The sequence below is a fragment of the Stegostoma tigrinum genome, chromosome 4, assembly GCF_030684315.1.
Source record: "Stegostoma tigrinum isolate sSteTig4 chromosome 4, sSteTig4.hap1, whole genome shotgun sequence".
In the NCBI taxonomy this organism is placed as follows: domain Eukaryota; kingdom Metazoa; phylum Chordata; class Chondrichthyes; order Orectolobiformes; family Stegostomatidae; genus Stegostoma; species Stegostoma tigrinum.
In genome coordinates, this window is record NC_081357.1 from 43,394,531 (window position 1) to 43,413,112 (window position 18,582).

The 18,582-nt window shown below is 39.0% G+C and overlaps 1 protein-coding gene across 7 annotated transcripts in view; it reads right to left on the minus strand.

The window, feature by feature from the left end:
- hbs1l (HBS1-like translational GTPase) overlaps positions 1-18,582 on the minus strand; it is a 167,069-nt gene that overhangs the window by 51,071 nt on the left and 97,416 nt on the right. Inside the window, exon 1 of one of the 7 annotated variants that reach the window (XM_059645308.1) lies at positions 6,913-7,018. The exons of the other annotated variants lie outside the window; for them this stretch is intronic. The gene's annotated coding sequence lies outside the window, so the exon portion shown is untranslated. Of the gene's footprint in view, positions 1-6,912; positions 7,019-18,582 lie in introns of those variants that run through there. 7 annotated transcript variants of the gene reach the window in all.

Consider the following 18,582-nt stretch of genomic DNA (forward strand, 5'->3'; position numbering starts at 1 on the left):
CCTTCTCAAATCTGCAGTCATCTCAACAGGTCTCAATTACTTGAAATGCAGCACCGAAAACCCAGAATCATGTTGTGTAGCAGGTAACAGAGTGGTGTCCTGGCCCACGAGCGCCACTTGTTTTTATTTCTTGAATAAAACTTAGTGTTAACTATAGGTTGTTTTGATGCCTATATGCTAAGTGGGAACGGGCTTATATTACAAAAAAAAACCTTCATACTGGCAATGTCAATCAGAGACAAAAGACTAAGTGGTAGAATACAATTGTGCTGCAAACAACGCCTTTCAAAGGCAGACATTTGGATGCGTTGCCACTCTACACATTGCATATCTACAGAGTGTATGTCTGCAAGGAGCAGACTGATCCAGTTGATGACAGAATTCTGATTCTGACACTGGATGCCTAAAATTTGGAAGTGTTTCATCTCAAGTCATTTGATAAGCTAAACCCAATTTGTTGTTAATATGCAAAACAGAGGAAAGTTCTGAAGAAAGATTACAAGACCCAAAACATTAACACTGATTTTTACTGATGCTGCCAGACCTGCTGAGCTTTTCCAGCAACTTTGTTTTTTGTTCTTAATTTACAGCATCCACAGTTCTTTCGGTTTTCATTGTTAGTATGTACAGATTAGGTGAAAAAGTTATCATTTATAACCATCAAATAATCTGTCACCTGAGTATGTCTACAGTTCTCCAGTGAATATACACCCCATTTCACTCATCCAAATGACAGATCAACAGCAAACTCTAAGTAACCCATTTTTAAAAAAGTTTTATTTGTTCTTGGATGCACACAGCAATGGAAGGACCCCGATTATTTCCAGCATCTAGCTGCCATGAGAAGATGCTGATGAATTTATTGTTTATGCAGTCTTACAAAGTGGCATGCAGCAATGAAGAAGAGGCATAAACATTAGTCATATTTTCAATTTTTTTCATAATGAACAAAACCTAAGCATTCTTCAGTGATAGTCATTTAAGTTGTGGTCCAATTACACTTGGGATTGCTACTATTGCTCATATTTGACACAAAGGAAGAAGGCAGTGGTGTTGCAGGTCAGTCATCTGAATGCCACAACATCTCACTAGGTGTTCCTCAGGATAGTATCCAAGGTCCAACTGTCTTCAGCAGCTTCTAAGTGACCTTCCTTCCATCATAAGGTCAGATGTGGGGATGTTTAAAGATAACTGAACAATGATCAGCATCATTCATGGCTCCTCACAAATGATAAGATCATCAGACATATGAGCAGAAGTATTATGCCTGATTTGATAACCCTCAACTCCATTCCTCTGCCTTTTCCCTATAATCTTGATTCCACCATTGATTAAAAATCTCTTTATCCCAGCCTTGAATATGGTTAATGAATCAACCTGGACAGTCCTCTATGGTAAAGAATTCTACTAACCTGAGAAGAAACCCCTCCTTATTTCTGTCTTAAAAGTGCAGTCTTAAAACCCTACAAGACAACAAAGTATTTATATGTTTTGGAGTAGTCAGGTTTCATCCTTCCATATTCCAATGAGTACAGACCCAACTTATTTAACCGTTCCGCATAAGACAGTCTCCATAACTGGTATTAACCGAATGAACTTCCTCTAGACCATCTCCAATAGGGATAGTGGCAAAACCTCACTACCCGTATATTCTGTTCCCTTACACAACGTGCCAACATTCCATTTGCCTTCCATATTATCCACTGAACTTGGATACATTTTTTACATGGACAAACACTTCGAATTCTCTGTCCCATAGCCTTCTACAGCCCTTCTCTATTTAAATAAATTAGCTCCTCTACTCTTCCTCCCAAAGTGCATAACCTCAAATTTCCCATTTCCTATTCCATCTGCCAAGTTTCTACGCACTCGTCTAAACTGTCTACATCACTCTGCAGAATCTTTGTGTCATCCTCATCATCTACCTTCCCACCTATTTTTGTGTCATCCACTAACCTGGCTTTAGTACATTCACTTTCTACAGTCAGGTTGTTAATATATACTGCAAATAATTGTGCCACCAATGATCCCTGTAGAACTCCACTAGTTACAAGTGCTATCCTGAAAATGCACGCATATCCCAACTCTCTGTCTTTTCATTAGCTAATTCTTTACGCATGCTAATGTACTACTTCCAACACCTTGTCTCATCTTAAGTAGGTTAATGTTTGGTACCTCATCAAGTGCCTTTCGAAAATCCAAATATATTATACCCATTGCTTCTCTTTTATGTATCCTGCTTGACACCTCCTCAAAGAACTCAAGTAAATTTTCAAGCATAACATCTCCTTCATGAAGTCATGCTAACTCTGCTTGGTCATATTTTCAATTTCTGAATGCTCTGCTGTTAAATTCTTTATAAAAATACTCAAATGTTTTCCCAATATCAGATATTAAACAAAGTGGGCTATAGTTAGCTGAAGCTCTACTCAAGGAGTCATGTTCAAAAGTAGCAAGACCCCGTCAATAGACAAGTGGCATATAATATTCAAGCTACAAATGCCAGGCAATAATCATCTCCAACAAGAGACAATTTAACCATTCCCCTTGACATTCAATGGCATCGCTGTCACAGAATCCCCCACTGTTGACACCCTGAGGGTTATCATTGACCAGAAACTGAACTGGGCTAGCCATACAAGTCTCTTGGCTACGAAAGCAGTTCAGAGGCTAGGAATCTTGCACCGACTAACTCCACAAAACCTCTGCATCATCTACAAGGTACACACACATTCAGTCTCTTCACCACTGACACTCAGTAGCTGCAGTGTGTGCTATCTTCAAAATGTACTGTAGAAATTCTCCAAAGCTCCTTAGATAGCACTTTCCATACCACTGACCACTACCATCCCAAAGGACAAGGAAAATAGTTTCATGGGACCACCACGACCTGCATTCCCCTCCAAAACACACACCATCCTGACTTGGAAATGTATCTCCATTCCTATAGTATTGCGGGTCTACCCGCACCAAATGGACTGCAATAGCTCAAGGCGGCAGATCTCCACCAGCTTCTCAAGGGCAACTAGAGATGAGCAATAAAGGCTGGCCGAGCCAGCAATGTGCACATTCCATGAATGAACAAACAATATTTGCCACATTGAGCAGAAACTTTCGGACTTCAAAATGGAAAAAAAAGTACAGTTTTTTCTAAAGAAAAGTCAAATGCTTTGGAACTTTGCCCACTAAGGAAACTAAAACACAGACAGACCTAGGAGGGACAAAATGTCATCAGTTCAGACATAACGTGTACTATTGACGTTCTTACACCCCCTCCAAACTTTTCTGAACTGCATTCACTGCAGAACATCAATAAACTAGAACCAAAATATCGTCTAATAAACAGGTAAGCTTAGAGGCTTTAATTGCAGAAAACATCAGCCTTAAAATGTTGAGTCTGACTATGTTTTTTATTAAACCAAAATTATTACTGAGATGTCTTGTATGCACCTTGTCAGGAAGGAGCTGTTGTCTGAACCAAACCCAAATGGTGATGAGGTTCATAAAAATCTACCATACACCTTGCAAACCACAACAGCAACCACTGCACAGGTTCGGGTTGTGGTCAAAGTTGTTAAAGATATACTTCAGGTGGGGGAAATTAAATACCACAGAGTCCCTTGCAACACTGAAATCTTACTGTCTGTGCAACATCTAAGATGAGGTTTATATTCAGAGCAAAGGTAACATATGTGTACTGTTAAGAGTCTTGGATTCAGCAATCAGGTTTAAGCAGAACATTTTAGAGGTTGTTGGCGGATTCTTTGTTTATGTCTGTCCATTTATCATATTTCACACAAATGAACCTCAGCACTGCAAACCACAAAGTGTCATTCTGAAGACGGTTTGTGCACAAGTGGAGTTATTTTCATTGTGTTATCAGTCTATCATCTATTTAAAAATACACAATAATATTCTCATATTCTTTAACCTATTTTAAAAATAATTTTAACAAAGTTCAAGCTGTATTCAAATTCAAAAGTAAGTGTTTCATTTCGGTGGAACGTGCTAATTTGTGTTAAATTTAAAACACAGCCCGACAAACTTTAAAATCCATGTTATTCTGCACGTGCTCACATGGAGGTGCTATTTCATTAAAACTGCACCATCAGTTTTACAGTACTGTTTATACATCAAGTAATCTGGACACTTGGTTCAAAATCATTCAAGCAAAATACAGCTATATTACTAAAAATCTACATAAACGTAAAACAACCGCTTGTCAATAACATTTAGAAGGCTAACAAACCTGCTCTTAATCAAGATAATTTCTAAAAATGACAATACATAACTTTCTATTAGCATAAACTGTACATCCTGAGTGTACTTCTCATCTGAAACTAATGTTGAAGAATAAGACTGTGATTTTTTTCTTAGCTCTTTTCTGTTAAATGTAAATTACTATACAATAAACAAATCATTTCAATTTTGAAAGTCACAAAATTTCAACTAGATATAGCTTTGATAAATTAAACATAAAATATTTGAACATAAATTTCAATGAAAACGTAAATAATCCATCTCAACTGGATATCACATCTTAAAAAAGTGATCATTTCAAGTCATCTTGAATTTTTGTTAATCAGTCTCTGTGGAGACCGCGATCTTAAGTATGTAAAAACTGCTATCCAGTAAAATGTCATTAGGGCAACAGATGGAAAACAGATTATTTGCTTTGAAATGTATGGTTTACAAATAATTTGATTCATAAAAAAACTCAACATTTTTCATGCAGCAATATTTCACAAAACTACATTACAAAATTGCATTGTTCCATTCTTCAGGTTAGGCTTGGTTTAACCTTGTAATGAAACTGACCCCTCTGCCCCTCCCACTCTTCTCATACCCAAAGAAAATACTGGGAACATTGGTTGTTCATAAACACAATTGTTTCTTGCAAATAAAAATATAACTAAGGGGATTTCCAACTATCTACGTCTTGGCCAATTACATCTTCAGATGCTAGGTGAAAATGAATAATGCAGCACTAAACTGTGAAACATACCAAAATTTAATCAAATTTAGTCCACTGATAAGCAAATCATATAACTAGTTAAAGATCAGTTGACAAACTACAAAAGGAAGTAATGCTTAAAAAGGATTTTCTCCTCGATAATTGATGTCACTGGAAAAATAAGTTGTGCTTTTGACTACTTGTTCTCATTTAGTCACTTAATATAAGAAATACAGCATGAGTCATTATCACAAGGAGTACATGGTAAAAAGGTACAATTTGGTGGAGGCTGTTTTGGTGACAACAGGTGGCATAAAACAAAAACAAAAAATCCAGAGCATACTTTGCAAAACCAACAGAGATGGAGAGAGACTGTTTTGGTGACAACAGGTGGCATAAAACAAAACAATACAATCATCACCATGCAAAATTCACAAATAAATTTTACTTTTTTACACCAAAGCAATTTCATGACTATTTTGTAATGGAATGCCATTTCCTCTACAGTATATATTTGTAATTAGTGAAACCAACATGAAAAATCATGATTTAAATCAAGTCATAAATTTTGACTGTTTGGACAGGTTTTATTCAGTAGTCTTAATAATGATGAATATGGGAGATTCTCTTATGACGTGAAATAATATCTGTAAATATACCATCAAGTTCACTTTGGGATTTTCTAAAATCTAGCTGCTTACCAGGACTCTTCTTTATACTCTATCCCCTCTTGTAAATAGGCCAATGGTACTTGCCGACTCCCCACCCACTTAGTTCTTAGGCTGATTTTTCTTCTTTTCTACTGCCAGAGGTAATATCCTCATCTCATTTTTTACAGTAATTTGATAAAGCATAGCTCCTCAGTGAGGCAAACTAAACATGTGTGATTAGAATGCATTGTTAGCACTTTAAGAAGCTGTTTAGTTACAATGCCACAGTGCAATTATATGTTAGTACGACATTAAAACTGCTTATACATTGCACAGTACGTAGGTTGCAACAATGCTTGGTCCTTTTGATAAAATTTTGAAAATTAGCAAATAGAGGATGCAAGTTAGCTTGACCCCAGGCACAAAGAAGCAGATAGTGACGAATTACTTCATGCCACACAAGGTTGCCAGTCGAAGGACATCTCCAACAAGAGGGAAGCTATTGTCCCCACTTGACATTTCATGAGATAACCACTACTGAAGCCCCACTAGCAGCATTGTGGAGACTACTGACGACAAAAAGCTTAAATGGGTCAGTCGCATAAATAATTATCACTACAACAAGAAATCAGAGTTTGATTAGATTCCCTACAGTGTGGAAACAGGCCCTTCGGCCCAACAAGTCCACACCACCCTTTGGAGCATACCACCCAAACCCATCCCCCTATAACCCACACCCCCTGAACACTACTGGCAATTTAGCATGGCCAATCTATCTAGCCTGCACATCTTTGGATGGTGGGAGGAAACCGGAGTACCCGGAGAAAACCCACGCAGACACAAGGAGAATGTGCAAACTCCACACAGTTACCTGAGGCTGGAATCGAATCGAGGTTCCTGGCGCTGTGAGGCTGCAGTGCTAACCAGTGAGCCAAGGTTTGGTCAAAGTCTGACCACCATCACTATGCCACAAGTCAGGAATGTAATGGAATACTCTCTAATTGCCCAGATAAGTGCAACTCCAACAAGAAGATTAACATCATCCAGGACATAGCAGCCACTTGATTGATATCCCATCCACCAGAAAGGGGAGGCGATGATCTAATGGTATTATTGCTGGACTTGTTAATCTAGAGAACCAGGTAATGTCCTGGGGACTAGGCTTCAAATCCCACCACAGCAGGAAATTGAATTCAATAAAACATCCAAAATTAAGAGTTCAAAGATGACCATGAATCCATTGTCAATTGTTGAAAAAATCCATCTGGTTCACTAATGTCCTTTCGAGAAGGAAACTGCTGTCCTTACCAGGTCTGGCCTACATGTGACTCCAGGCCCACAGCAATGTGGTTGACTCTTAATCGACTTCTTGGCAATTAGGGAAGGGGACTAAATGCTGTCCTAGCCAGCCAGGCCCTCAACCTGCGAATTAATAACATAAAGAACATATTTGCATCATCTAGAACTACACGTAAGGTACCTGATGACAGGAGGGTGGCTAATATTGTACCTTTATTTAAGAAAGGTTGTAAGGGAAAACCGGGGAACTATAGACTTGAGGGTCTGATTTAGGTTATGGGTAAATTGTTGAAAAAGATTGAGGAGGGCAGAGCAATAGATGCTGTTTACTTGGACTTTAGTAAAGCCTTCGACAAGGGTCCACATGGTAGACTAACATCAGATTAGGGTGAGCTTGCCAACTGGCTACATAACTGGCTTCACAACAGGAGACAGAGGAATGGTGGAGGATTGCTTTTCTGACTGGAGGCTTGTCACCAGTGGTGTTCCACAGAGATCAGTTCAGGGTACTCTTTTGTTTATCATTTATATAAATGATTTGGATGAGAATATAGAAGGCATGGTTTGTAAGTTTGTGGACGATACCAAAATTGGTGGCATAGTAGAAAGTTTTCTATGATTACAAAGGGATCTTGATCATATGAGTCAATGGCCTGAAAAATGGTGGATGGAGTTCAACTTGATTAAGGTTTTGCATTTTGATACAACAAACAAAAGTAGGGCTTGTACAATTAATGGTAGGGCCTTGGGTACTGTTGGAGAACAGAGAGGCCTAGAAGTGCACGTACATAATTCTTTGAAGTTTGTGTCACATATAGAAAGGATGGTTAACAAGGAGTTAGGCATGCTTGCCTTCAGTGCTCAGTCCTTTAAGTGTAAGAGTTGGGACGTTTTGTCGAGGTTGTACAGGACATTGGTGAGGTCTCTTCTGGAATACTGTGCCCAGTTCTGGGGGCTCAGTTATAGGAAGGTTATTAAGCTGGAGAGGATTCAGAACAGATTTACCAGGATGTTGCAGGTATGGAAGGTTTAAGTTATAAAGAAAGGCTGGATAGGCTAGAATTTTTGTTTTATTAGTGTGTAGGAGGTCGAGAGGCAACCTTATAGAAGTTTATAAAATCATGAGGGATTTAGATGGAGTTAATGGCAGTTGCCTTTATCCTCGAATGGAGGATTTCAGGATTGGGGGCACATTAAGGTGAGAGGAGGAAGATTTAAGAAAGACATGAAGGGCAATTTTTTTTAAAACAGTGGGTGGTTTGTATGTGGAATGAACTTCCAGAGGAAGTGGTGAATGTGGATGCAATTACAATGTTTAAAAGACATTTGGATAAGTATGTGAATGGGAAAGGATTGGAGTGGTACGGGCCAGGAGCAGGCAGGTGGGACTAGTTTGGTTTGGGATTATGTTTGGCATGCGCTGGTTGGACCAAAGGGTCTGTTTCTGTGCTGTATGATTCTATTCACTCCAATATCAATGCCTAATGGCAGTAGTGTCTACCATCCACATGATGCACTGCAGCAACTCGCTAAGCCGCCTCCTCAGCACTTTACAAACCTGTGGCCTCTATCAACTAAAGGACAATTAGCAGATTACACATAACACCTTCACCTAACAGATCATCTTCTCCCATCCTGACTTGGTTTATTACACCTTTCCTTCACGAATGCTGGGTCAAAACCCTGGATCTCTCCTCTTAACAGCACTGTGGGCATACCTACACTGAAACTCTCTGCCACATACTCAACATGCCCACAGCTTTAATCTTACTTTTTAAAAAATTAGCCAATGTGGAAAAACATCTGGAATGTACCAACATTTCTCAAGCAGAACTTATTTATTACTTACACTTCAGAAATCACCATTCTTGACAACTTGAAGGTTACTCATCTACAATAGCTGCAGTGCTACTACAATGAACAAGCCAGCGATTATACTTATCAGTATCTTTCTTCCATTCAATAACTAGGTGATATCCAAATATTTAGCACATTGCCAAATGTAACTTTCAATGCAATCTTTTATTTCTCAATGCCAGGGTCTTTCGACTACAGTTTCATATCTAGTTCCTTGCACGGCTTTTGTGGAACAATAGCGGTGTATCCAACACTTAGCCAGGAAGCACAGGTTCAAGTCCCACCTGCCCCAAAGGTGTACAACAGCATCTCTGAACAGCTTGATTCAAAACCTATCTATTGCCCTCATGGAAAATCTATAATCAACTTCCATTTTTCATACTGAAGGGCTAAAATTATGAAACTCAATGTCAGAAATAAGCCTTTTCATCTTCACAAAGTCTTTACAGTTTTTTTAGTTCAACTAATGCATTCAGCCTCCTGACCTTTGGATTTCTATCAGTAAGTTAACTTGCATTTCTCGAGAAGCATGAAAATGTTTACTCTTTACTGATTTCTTCTGTCAGATAGGACATTTCATCTTGGTCAAAGTATGTCCGCCTTTCCAATGATTCAAAACTTCTTTCCATCACATCCCACATTTTGGTCAATCAGGAAGATGGTTCTCCTCTCAACTCTGATGTCTTCATGTTTTCTACAGCTTTTCTTTCATTTCTCTATTGCATTGATGATAACAATCCTCCTGCAAACCTTCCTCTCTTTTTCCTTCTGCAAACATAATTCAACAAGCTTCCCCATCCCTCTATGACCCCACCACTGTAAATACACATCACATTGAAATAGGCATTTTCAAATCTGCTTTAACTTATCTTTTCCCAGAAAGCATATAGTTGTTTACCTCCCACATTTCAGGTTTTTAAAACTCAAGTTTGGTATTACTAAGCACTGCTCTCTTATTTATCTCATTATCTTTCATTCTGATTCTGGAAGACATATTACAAAATGGCCCTTCACCTTGGTTTTCAACTACAAAACAGAACCAATTTCACTAAGAACACAAAACTGCTGGCCTACTCAATGAACAAAACAGGGGAACTGTTTACTGTCAACATTAAACATTGGAGCACATATCAGTCAGACGTTTTGTCAATTCAAAATTAAACAAAAGCTGTCCGGGGTGAAAAAAATGACACTATGACCGCTAAGAAACCAATTTGCACATTACACTGATATTTGTTACAAGTGGCGTTTTTCAGCACCTTCAAGCCAAAAATCAGAGTTAGCAGTAATCATCTCAAGTACAAAAATTTAATTACAAGTTCAACACTTCAAACTTCTGTTTAACAATCACTTTGCAATTTGGGGTCACGAATTATACGAAGAAAAAGACATTAAATTATAAAGCACTCACAGACATAAGGGGTAAAAACTGGCTACAGCCTGTTTGAGCACATAACTAATAGATCGCTCAGAATGCCACACCCAACAGGAGATCTGAGGATTAGGGACACCATTTGTTTAATTTGGGCAAGCAGCCAACTACCACTGTACATTGCTATGCAGCTCACTGAAAAATATAAGGCCACGTGCTCAGGCCCAGAGGCAAGTTCTAGAACAGAGGCAGAAGCTTGTGGCTGGAAGAACAAGGCAGCTAATAGGTAATACTGTGAAACTGAGAAGCTCCTTTGCTCTTCCTGTCTACACTGTAGCATTTTGGAAAAAAATTATTAAACTGACATTTTTTTGTCGGCAATTGTTGCTTAAGGTGTAGCAACCATTGGAGAATCATGGAACATACATTCTTGAAGCCTTCCTCAGTCATCGCAGACCAATTTTTGGTGAAGTGGGACTAAAACATTCATTAAACCCATCATCTACTAAAGGAAGGAATTTAACCTGCTTGAGGTAGTTCTCAGGAATTGAAAAGTGGGTCAATCCAATTTCTAGTCATATATCTTTCAAATAGGCTATACAGTGACACTGTACCAGATACTCAGGTTTGATTCCAGCCTTGTGTGGAGCTTGCATGTTTTTCCTGTGTCTACTTGGGTTTCTGTCAAGTGCTCCAGTTTCCTTCCTCAGTCCAAAGATTTGCAAGTTAGGTCGAGTGGCCATGTTAAATTGCCCCATAGTGTCCAGGAATGTGCATGCTAGGATTACCCAAGGGGTTAGAGGGTTAGGGCAGAAGTTTGGGTCTGGATGGGATGCTCTTCAGAGGTCAGTACAGACCCAATAGGCAGACTGGCCTTTTTCTGCACTGTAGGGGTTCTGTAATTCTGTGAAATAACATTTTGGAACAGGATATGGAATCTCAAAATTGGACCTAAAATTTTGAGTATTTTTTTCAAGGTGAACTGTGTTTTTGAATTTTTGTGCAAAGGTGAAATATCCAACATTCCCCACTTAATTTTAATGAGGAGAGAAATATTTCCAAATGCTTCAAGACAACCCATCCTCTAAGTGGAACATAACATCTGATGATTGAGAGAGACATTCCTCAGAAATTTTACGATTTGAGTTTTTGTATGAGTTCAGCCAAGATTTTTTTAGTTTATTATCAAATTAACTTGCCAAGTAAAAATAATGCGAAAATACACGTTTTCCAACAACCTATTTGCACTTTAGAGTCTGTTTGATGGAAGATGCAAATTTAGTCTAACGACTGAAGTAACCACACTCCAGTGTAAGGTTAACTGATACAGGACATGGTTGTGTGTTTCACTCCCAAGATTACTTGTTACTGGAACATGAAACTAATTGTTGCACACTATTTAACCTGTTCTCAGACAGGTAATGAGCAAAAAAATTAAAGCAAATTAAGGAGAAAAATTAACATTTGCACTCTAATCTAATCACTGCATCTTGCCTCTCAATGATGCACAAATCATTGCTGGTATACAAGTCAATGAAAGCCCTCACTTATTCACTATTCTCACAATAACAGGTACAAGAAACTTTCTCAAAGAGGAAAACCTTACACTTACATAATATGTCTGTCATTCCCAGAGTGACCCCAAAGTAAGCCCATGGTCAATATATTTATAATTTCTGACATGCAGTAACTACAGCAGATGATGCTCAGAATCGTGACTGCCTGAGAACGTCACAGACACAGATTTGATCATGATTTTGAAAAAGAAATTGGGATAATATCTGAAGAACAAAAAATGGCGTAGTTATGGGAAAAGGGAAGAGGAGTGGGAAGAGCAGAGTTGCTTTGCAGTGAACCTGGATGGGCATAATGGCTCACAAGGCCTCATTCTGTGAGGTAACCAAACTGTATTCATTCATCTAAGTATCTGCAATAGACCTTGAACGTATGATTCGGAGACACAGGACTGGAATTCCAATAAGTCATTTATTCTCCACTTAACGAGAAATTTCAAGAGTCTGGTAGTGGACTTAGTCTAATAATGGAGGATAAAGGAACTAGTGAGGATCTTGGAAGAAAATAGCCTTTGGAGAAATCGAGAAATATCCACAAGCTGCTCAACTACAAAGTAGGCACATTAAACACCTGCTCAGTATGTGATAGCATGACAGACCTTACATAATAGTAGAAACAAAAGCTGGAGTGGACAAACCACATAGCACTCAGAGGGTTTCTGTTTGATCACTACACCTGTTTAATTAGTTCCTCAAAAAGAATTTCAGTTCCTAAAAAGATACATCCCTGCTATATACATAGAACCCACATTTTCTTCTAGACAATTTAATAGTTCCACGAAGCAGTTTTTATAATCAACATGTAGCGATGCATTGCAACAGTATATTCATGGTGAAAATTACATTCTTAAAGAGTTGAAGCTTTCTTCTTCTGCAGTAGCTACCTCTCTGATGGAGCCCCTCACTGCCTCTAAGGTCCAGACACTATTCTGGTAGGCAGCAACATTAAACATATAAAGATAACCATCTCCTGTTACCATAGAAATCAAAGCTGCTGCTTAAGTTGCATTAGCTGGGGAACTGTTTAGAGCAGTTTAATAAGTACTTACCTTGAACACCCAATGAAATGAAAACAGAAATTGCTGAAGCAGCTCAGAACTTTGAGGAAGCGTCATTGGACCTGAAACGTTAACTCTGATTTCTCTTCACAAATGCTGTGGCCTGGCAGCATCTGTGAAGAGAAATCGGAGTTAACGTTTCAGGTCCAGTGACCCTTCCTCAAAAAGATGTGAGCTTTTCCAGCAATTTTTGTTTCTATTTCTAATTTCTAGCATCCGCAATTATAGAGTGTCAGAACAGTACAGCATGGAAGCAGACCCTTTGGTCCAACTCATCCATTTCCACCAGATAACCTAAATTAATCTAGTCCCATCCGCCACCATTTGGCCCATATCCGTCTAAATTCTTCTTATTCATATAGCCATCCAGGTGCCTTTTAAATGTTCTAACTGTACCAGCCTCCACCACTTTCTCTGGCAGCTCATTCCATACATGCACCACACTCTGCATGAAAAGTTGTTCCTTAGGTTCTTTTTACATATTTCCCCTCCTACCTTAAATCTAAACCCAATAGTTTTGGACTCCCCCACTACAGGGAAAAGACCATGGCTATTCACCCTATCCATGCCCCTCATGATTTTATAAACCTCTAAGTTCACTCCTCAGCCTCCGACATTGAGGGAAAATAGCCCCAGTCTATTCAGCCTCTCTCTGTAGCTCAAACCCTCCAAACTTGGAAACATTCTTGTAAATCTTTGCTGAATTCTTTCAAGTTTCATAACATCCTTCCTCTAGCAAGGGGACCACAAGTGAACACCGTATTCCAAAATTGACCGAACCAATGTCTTATACAGCCACAACATAACCTCCCAACTCTTGTACTCAATGCGCTGATCAATAAATGCAAGTATACCAAATGCCTTCTTCACTATTCTGTCCACCTGTGACTCCACTTCCAAGGAATTATGAACTTGCACTCCAAGGTCTCTTTGTTCAGCAACACTCCCAAGGACCTTATTATTAGGTTTAAGTGTCCTGCCCTGATTTGCCTTTCCAAAATGCAGCACCACACATTTATCTAAATTAAACTCTATCTACCACTCCTCGGATCATTGGCCCATCTGATCAAGGTTCCGTTGTACCCCGATGTAGCTTTCGACGCTGTCCACCACACCTCCAATTTTGCCGTCATCTGCAAATTTACTAAACATATCTCCAATGTTCACATTCAAATGATTTACATAAATAACGAAATGCAGTGGACCCAGCACCGATCCTTGCAGCTCACCGCTGGTCACAGGCCTCCAGTCTCAAAAGCAACCTTCCACCACCACCCTCTGTCTTTAACCTTTGAGCCAGTTCTGTATGCAAATAGCTAGTTCTTACTCTATTCCACGTGATACAACCTTGTTAACCAGTCTACCATGCAGAAGCTTGTCAAACACCTTACTGAAGTCCATATAGATCACGTCCATCAGCCGGCCCTCAATCCTCTTAGTTACTTTTTCAAAAAACTCAATCAAGTTAGGTGAGGCATGATTTCCCACATACAAAGCCATGTTGACTATCCATAATCAGTCCTTGCCTTTCCAAATAATTGTAAATCCTGTCCCTCAGGATTCCCTCCAAAAAACCTGCCCACCGCTGACGTCAGGTTCACTGACCTATAGTTCCCTGGCTTTTCCTCACCAGCTTTCTTAAATAGTGGCACCACATTAGCCAACCCTCCAGACTTTCAGCCCACACATGCAGCTATCAATGATATATATATCTCAGCAAGGGGTTTCATGATCACTTCCCTAGTTTTCCTCAGAGTTGTAGGGTACACTGATCAGGAAGAGGGCATTTTAAAATGTCCAGCACCACCTCTTCTGTAATATGGGCATTTTTCAAGACGTCGCTATTTATTTCCCTATGTTCTCTATCTTCCATATCCTTCGCCACAGTAAACACCAATGCAAAATATTCATTTAGTATCTCCCCCATCTCCTACAGTTCCACACATAGGTAGTCTTGCTGATCTTTAAGGGGTCCTATTCTCTCCCTTGTTACTCTTTTGTCCTTAATATATTTGAGGAATCCCTTTAGAATCTCCTTAACCCTCGTTGCCAAACCTATCCCATGTCCCCTTTTAGCCCTCCTGATTTCCCTCTTAAGTATGCTCCTACTGCCTTTTCTTTCAAATTAAAACACTGTTCTGATCTCAGCCTCTTGTCAAATTGCTAAGCAGTTTCAGTTAAAACAGGGAGTTGAGATTTCCGGGTTAATAGTGTCAACAAAAAATTGCTTACTTTTCCATTTTACCATCCATCATGTATAGTGGGAAAATATTAACACTAACACACCACTAAGTGATAAGGAACTATACAAATTACCAAGTAGAAAGGGCTTTCGATCCCTTACCCTAGGAAAGGCATACTGGCATTTGAGGCAGTCCAGAGAAGGTTAACTAGGCTGATCCCAGGTATCAAGGGGTTACATTATGAGGAAAGGTTGAGTAAGTTGTGTTGGTACTTGCTTCAGTTTAGAAGAATGAGGGACAACCCTCTCAAAACATACAAAATTCTTACAGAAACTGACGTAAGATAGAGAAATATTGTTTCTCCTAGCAGGAGATCTAGGACCAGAGGGCATAATCTCAGAATAGGGGAGTTGCCCTTTTCCAATTAAGATCAAGAATAATTTCTTCTCACAGATGGTAGTGAACTTGTGGAATTCTGTACCACAGAAAGCTGTAGAGGATCAGTCATTAAGCATATTCAAAGCTGAGATATGCAGATTTTTTTCATTTGTAAGGGAATCCAAGTTGTTTATCCTTCACAAAAGTATAGTCCTAATTCCATGCATCTACTTTATTATTTAAGCCCTTTCTCCCTCCCTTAGATAAAATTAGAATATGCATATCTATCCGCTGTCTGTTTGTATTCAGTGTTGTTCTCACACTTTGCCTCTGATACAAGGTGCATAATTGTGGATGGGAAACAAACAACTAGAGGAGTTGTCAGAGCTTTAAACTAAATATTGGAGGAAAAGGATCAAATTTGAGAAGATTTGGCCAATTAAAAAGTAGAGAAGTGGCAAGAGAGGAAGGTATCAAATATAACAAATCATAAACAAGCTGTGACAGGAAGGGATAGGCAGCACAAATCTAAGGATGAATTACCAGATAAAGAGGTTACAAAAATAACAAGAGGACAAAAGTTTCTTTATTAATGAGTGCACAGGCTATTGGAAATAACATATGGGAAGATTGGAATTATTCATTTTTATTTGTCCTATCTGAAAGCCATTAGAAAGACATGGATGCAGGATGACATAGATTGGGGCCTCAATATTGCAGGATACATGCTGGTTTGGAAAGACAGGAAGCTACGAAATGTTAGAGGGGTGGTTTGAGTAATTAATTATGGCAGTAGTACAATAGAGTTCAGGAATCCAGGATATAGACATTTGAGGAGAAACAAGAAAAGCAAGAACTTGGCATGTGGGAGTGTGGTACAGGCCCTACAACACTAAACATGCAGGAAGAAATAATTGGAGATTGTCAGAAAGGCACAACAATAACTGGAAGTTTTAAATTTCATAGGTACTGGAAAAGTCTGAATGGGCAAAACTCCTAGGAGTTCATAGAACCTTTTCAACATAGTTTATTAGAAAAGTTTGTGTGAAAACCAACCAGGCAGCAAGTTATTCCAGACCTTGCACTTTGCAATGAGATAATATTAACAATTAACTCATGGTGAAGATGCCCTTTGGTAGCAGCAATTTCAAGGGCATTTAAGGATGGGCATAAATGCTTGTCTAGCCAGCAATGCCCAGAACCCACTTACATCTAGTTTGAATGAGAAAGTACCAAGTCCAGGACTTGTAATTTAAACATTAATAAATGTAATATGAGACCAAGAAAGCAGCATGATCTGAAAAAATGGGTTAAGCGATAGGTCAATAGAGATGCAGAGGGAGGTGTTTAAAGATATATTTCAGAATACACAGAGTAGTTGCATTCCAAATGAGAAAGCAAAATTTCAAGGGGAAATCCATCATCTACAGTTAGTTTGACATCATCATAGGTAAAATGTTAGAGCTATTATTAAAGTCATTATAACAGGACTCTTTGAAAAATTCAAAGTAACCAGGTTGTCAATGTGAGTTTGTGAAAGGGTGGAAAGTGTCATCCAGAGCGCCTTGCTTACTTATGCCCGGTTTGGGTTCCACCAGGACCACTCAGTTCCTGATATTTTTACAGTCCTTGGTTCAAATTTGGACAAAACAGGCAAATTCCAGGAGATGAGGCAAGAGTGGTTGTGCTTGACATCATGGTCATATTTGACTGAGTTCAGCATCAAGAATCCTTAGCAAAATTAGAGTCAATGGAATTCAGGGAGATCCCTGGTGACTGGAGTAATACCTGGCTCGAAGGAGGATTGTTGAAGTTCAGTCATCTCAGCTTCAGAACATCTCTGCAGGACTTCCTCAGGATAGATATTTTCTCATCAACCTGTTCAGAGATGCTATGACATGCCTGTGGGGAAGATGGGACTTCAAAATCAGGCCTACTGGCTCACCACTGCACCATAAGAGCCCCTAATTCCTCAGGACAATGTGCTAGGCTCAACCACCTTGAACTGCTCCATCAATGACGTTCCCTCCGTCATTAGGTCAGAAGTAGGGATGCTTGTTGGATGACTATACAACATTCAGTTCTATTTGCCACCACTCAAACACTGAATTACTCCATTCCCAAATACAGCATTGCTGCAACATATTCCAGGTTTTGGCTGATAAAAAAATAACATCTGTACCACACAAGTGCCAGGCATTGGTCAGTTCCATCAATAGAGAATCTAAAGTGTGCCTCTTGAATTTAATAGCTTTAACATCACTCTGTGGAGTCACATGTAAGCCAGGCTGGATAACGAAGACAAATTTCCTTCCCTAAACAACAAGAGTGAATCTGATGAGTTTTTCCGACAATCAACAATAGTTTTATGGCCATAAAACCTGAATTCCAGATTTCAATTGAATTCAAATTTCTCAATCTGTCATACTCAGAACATTACCTGGGTCTCTAAATTAATAATCTAGCACCAACACCACTGACTCCCCACACTTTTCCTGATTACAAGCATTCTGGGGGTTACTATCAATCAGAAACTGAACTGGGGTAGACATGCAAATAAGTGGCTGCAAGAAGTCAGAGGCTCGTAATCCTGCAGCATGTAATTCACTTCTCAACTCCCAAAGTCTGTCTACCATTTACAAGGCACAAATTAGTGTGATAAAATACTCAAATAAAAGTAAAATATGGCAGATAGCGAAAGTCAGAAATAAAAATATGAAATACTGGAGAAATTCAGCAGGTCTAGCAACATCTAGAAACAGAGCTAAAGTTTCAAGTCTGATATGGCTCTTTAGAGCAGAAAAGGCTGAAAAACAGTGGAGTTTGTGTTTTGGGCAGAGCAGAAGCATGAAGATGCCCACAGTAAAAGACAAAGTCTAAAAATGGTAAAGAAGATATGGAGATGTAATGATAGGTGTGAAAAGGAGAAAATGGGTCTACTGTGTTGACAGCATGTGATGGAAAACTTCACTTTTGTTCGGATGAATGCAGTTTCAAATAGTTTGATACAATCCAAGAGAAATCATCACCACAGATAATAGCATTAAGCAACTAATTGAGAATTCCTAGATGGTGGAATAGACAAAGATGAAGAAGAAAATATGTGCTCGAGAGATGCCAGATGGGTAATATGACAAACAGCCAGACTGAATACAAAAAGTTCAGAAAGGAAGTGAAAAACCAAATGAGAAAAGTCAAAAGGTGAGTATGAAAGGAGAGTGGGATCTAAGGCAAAATTCCAAAATCTTCTATAGGTA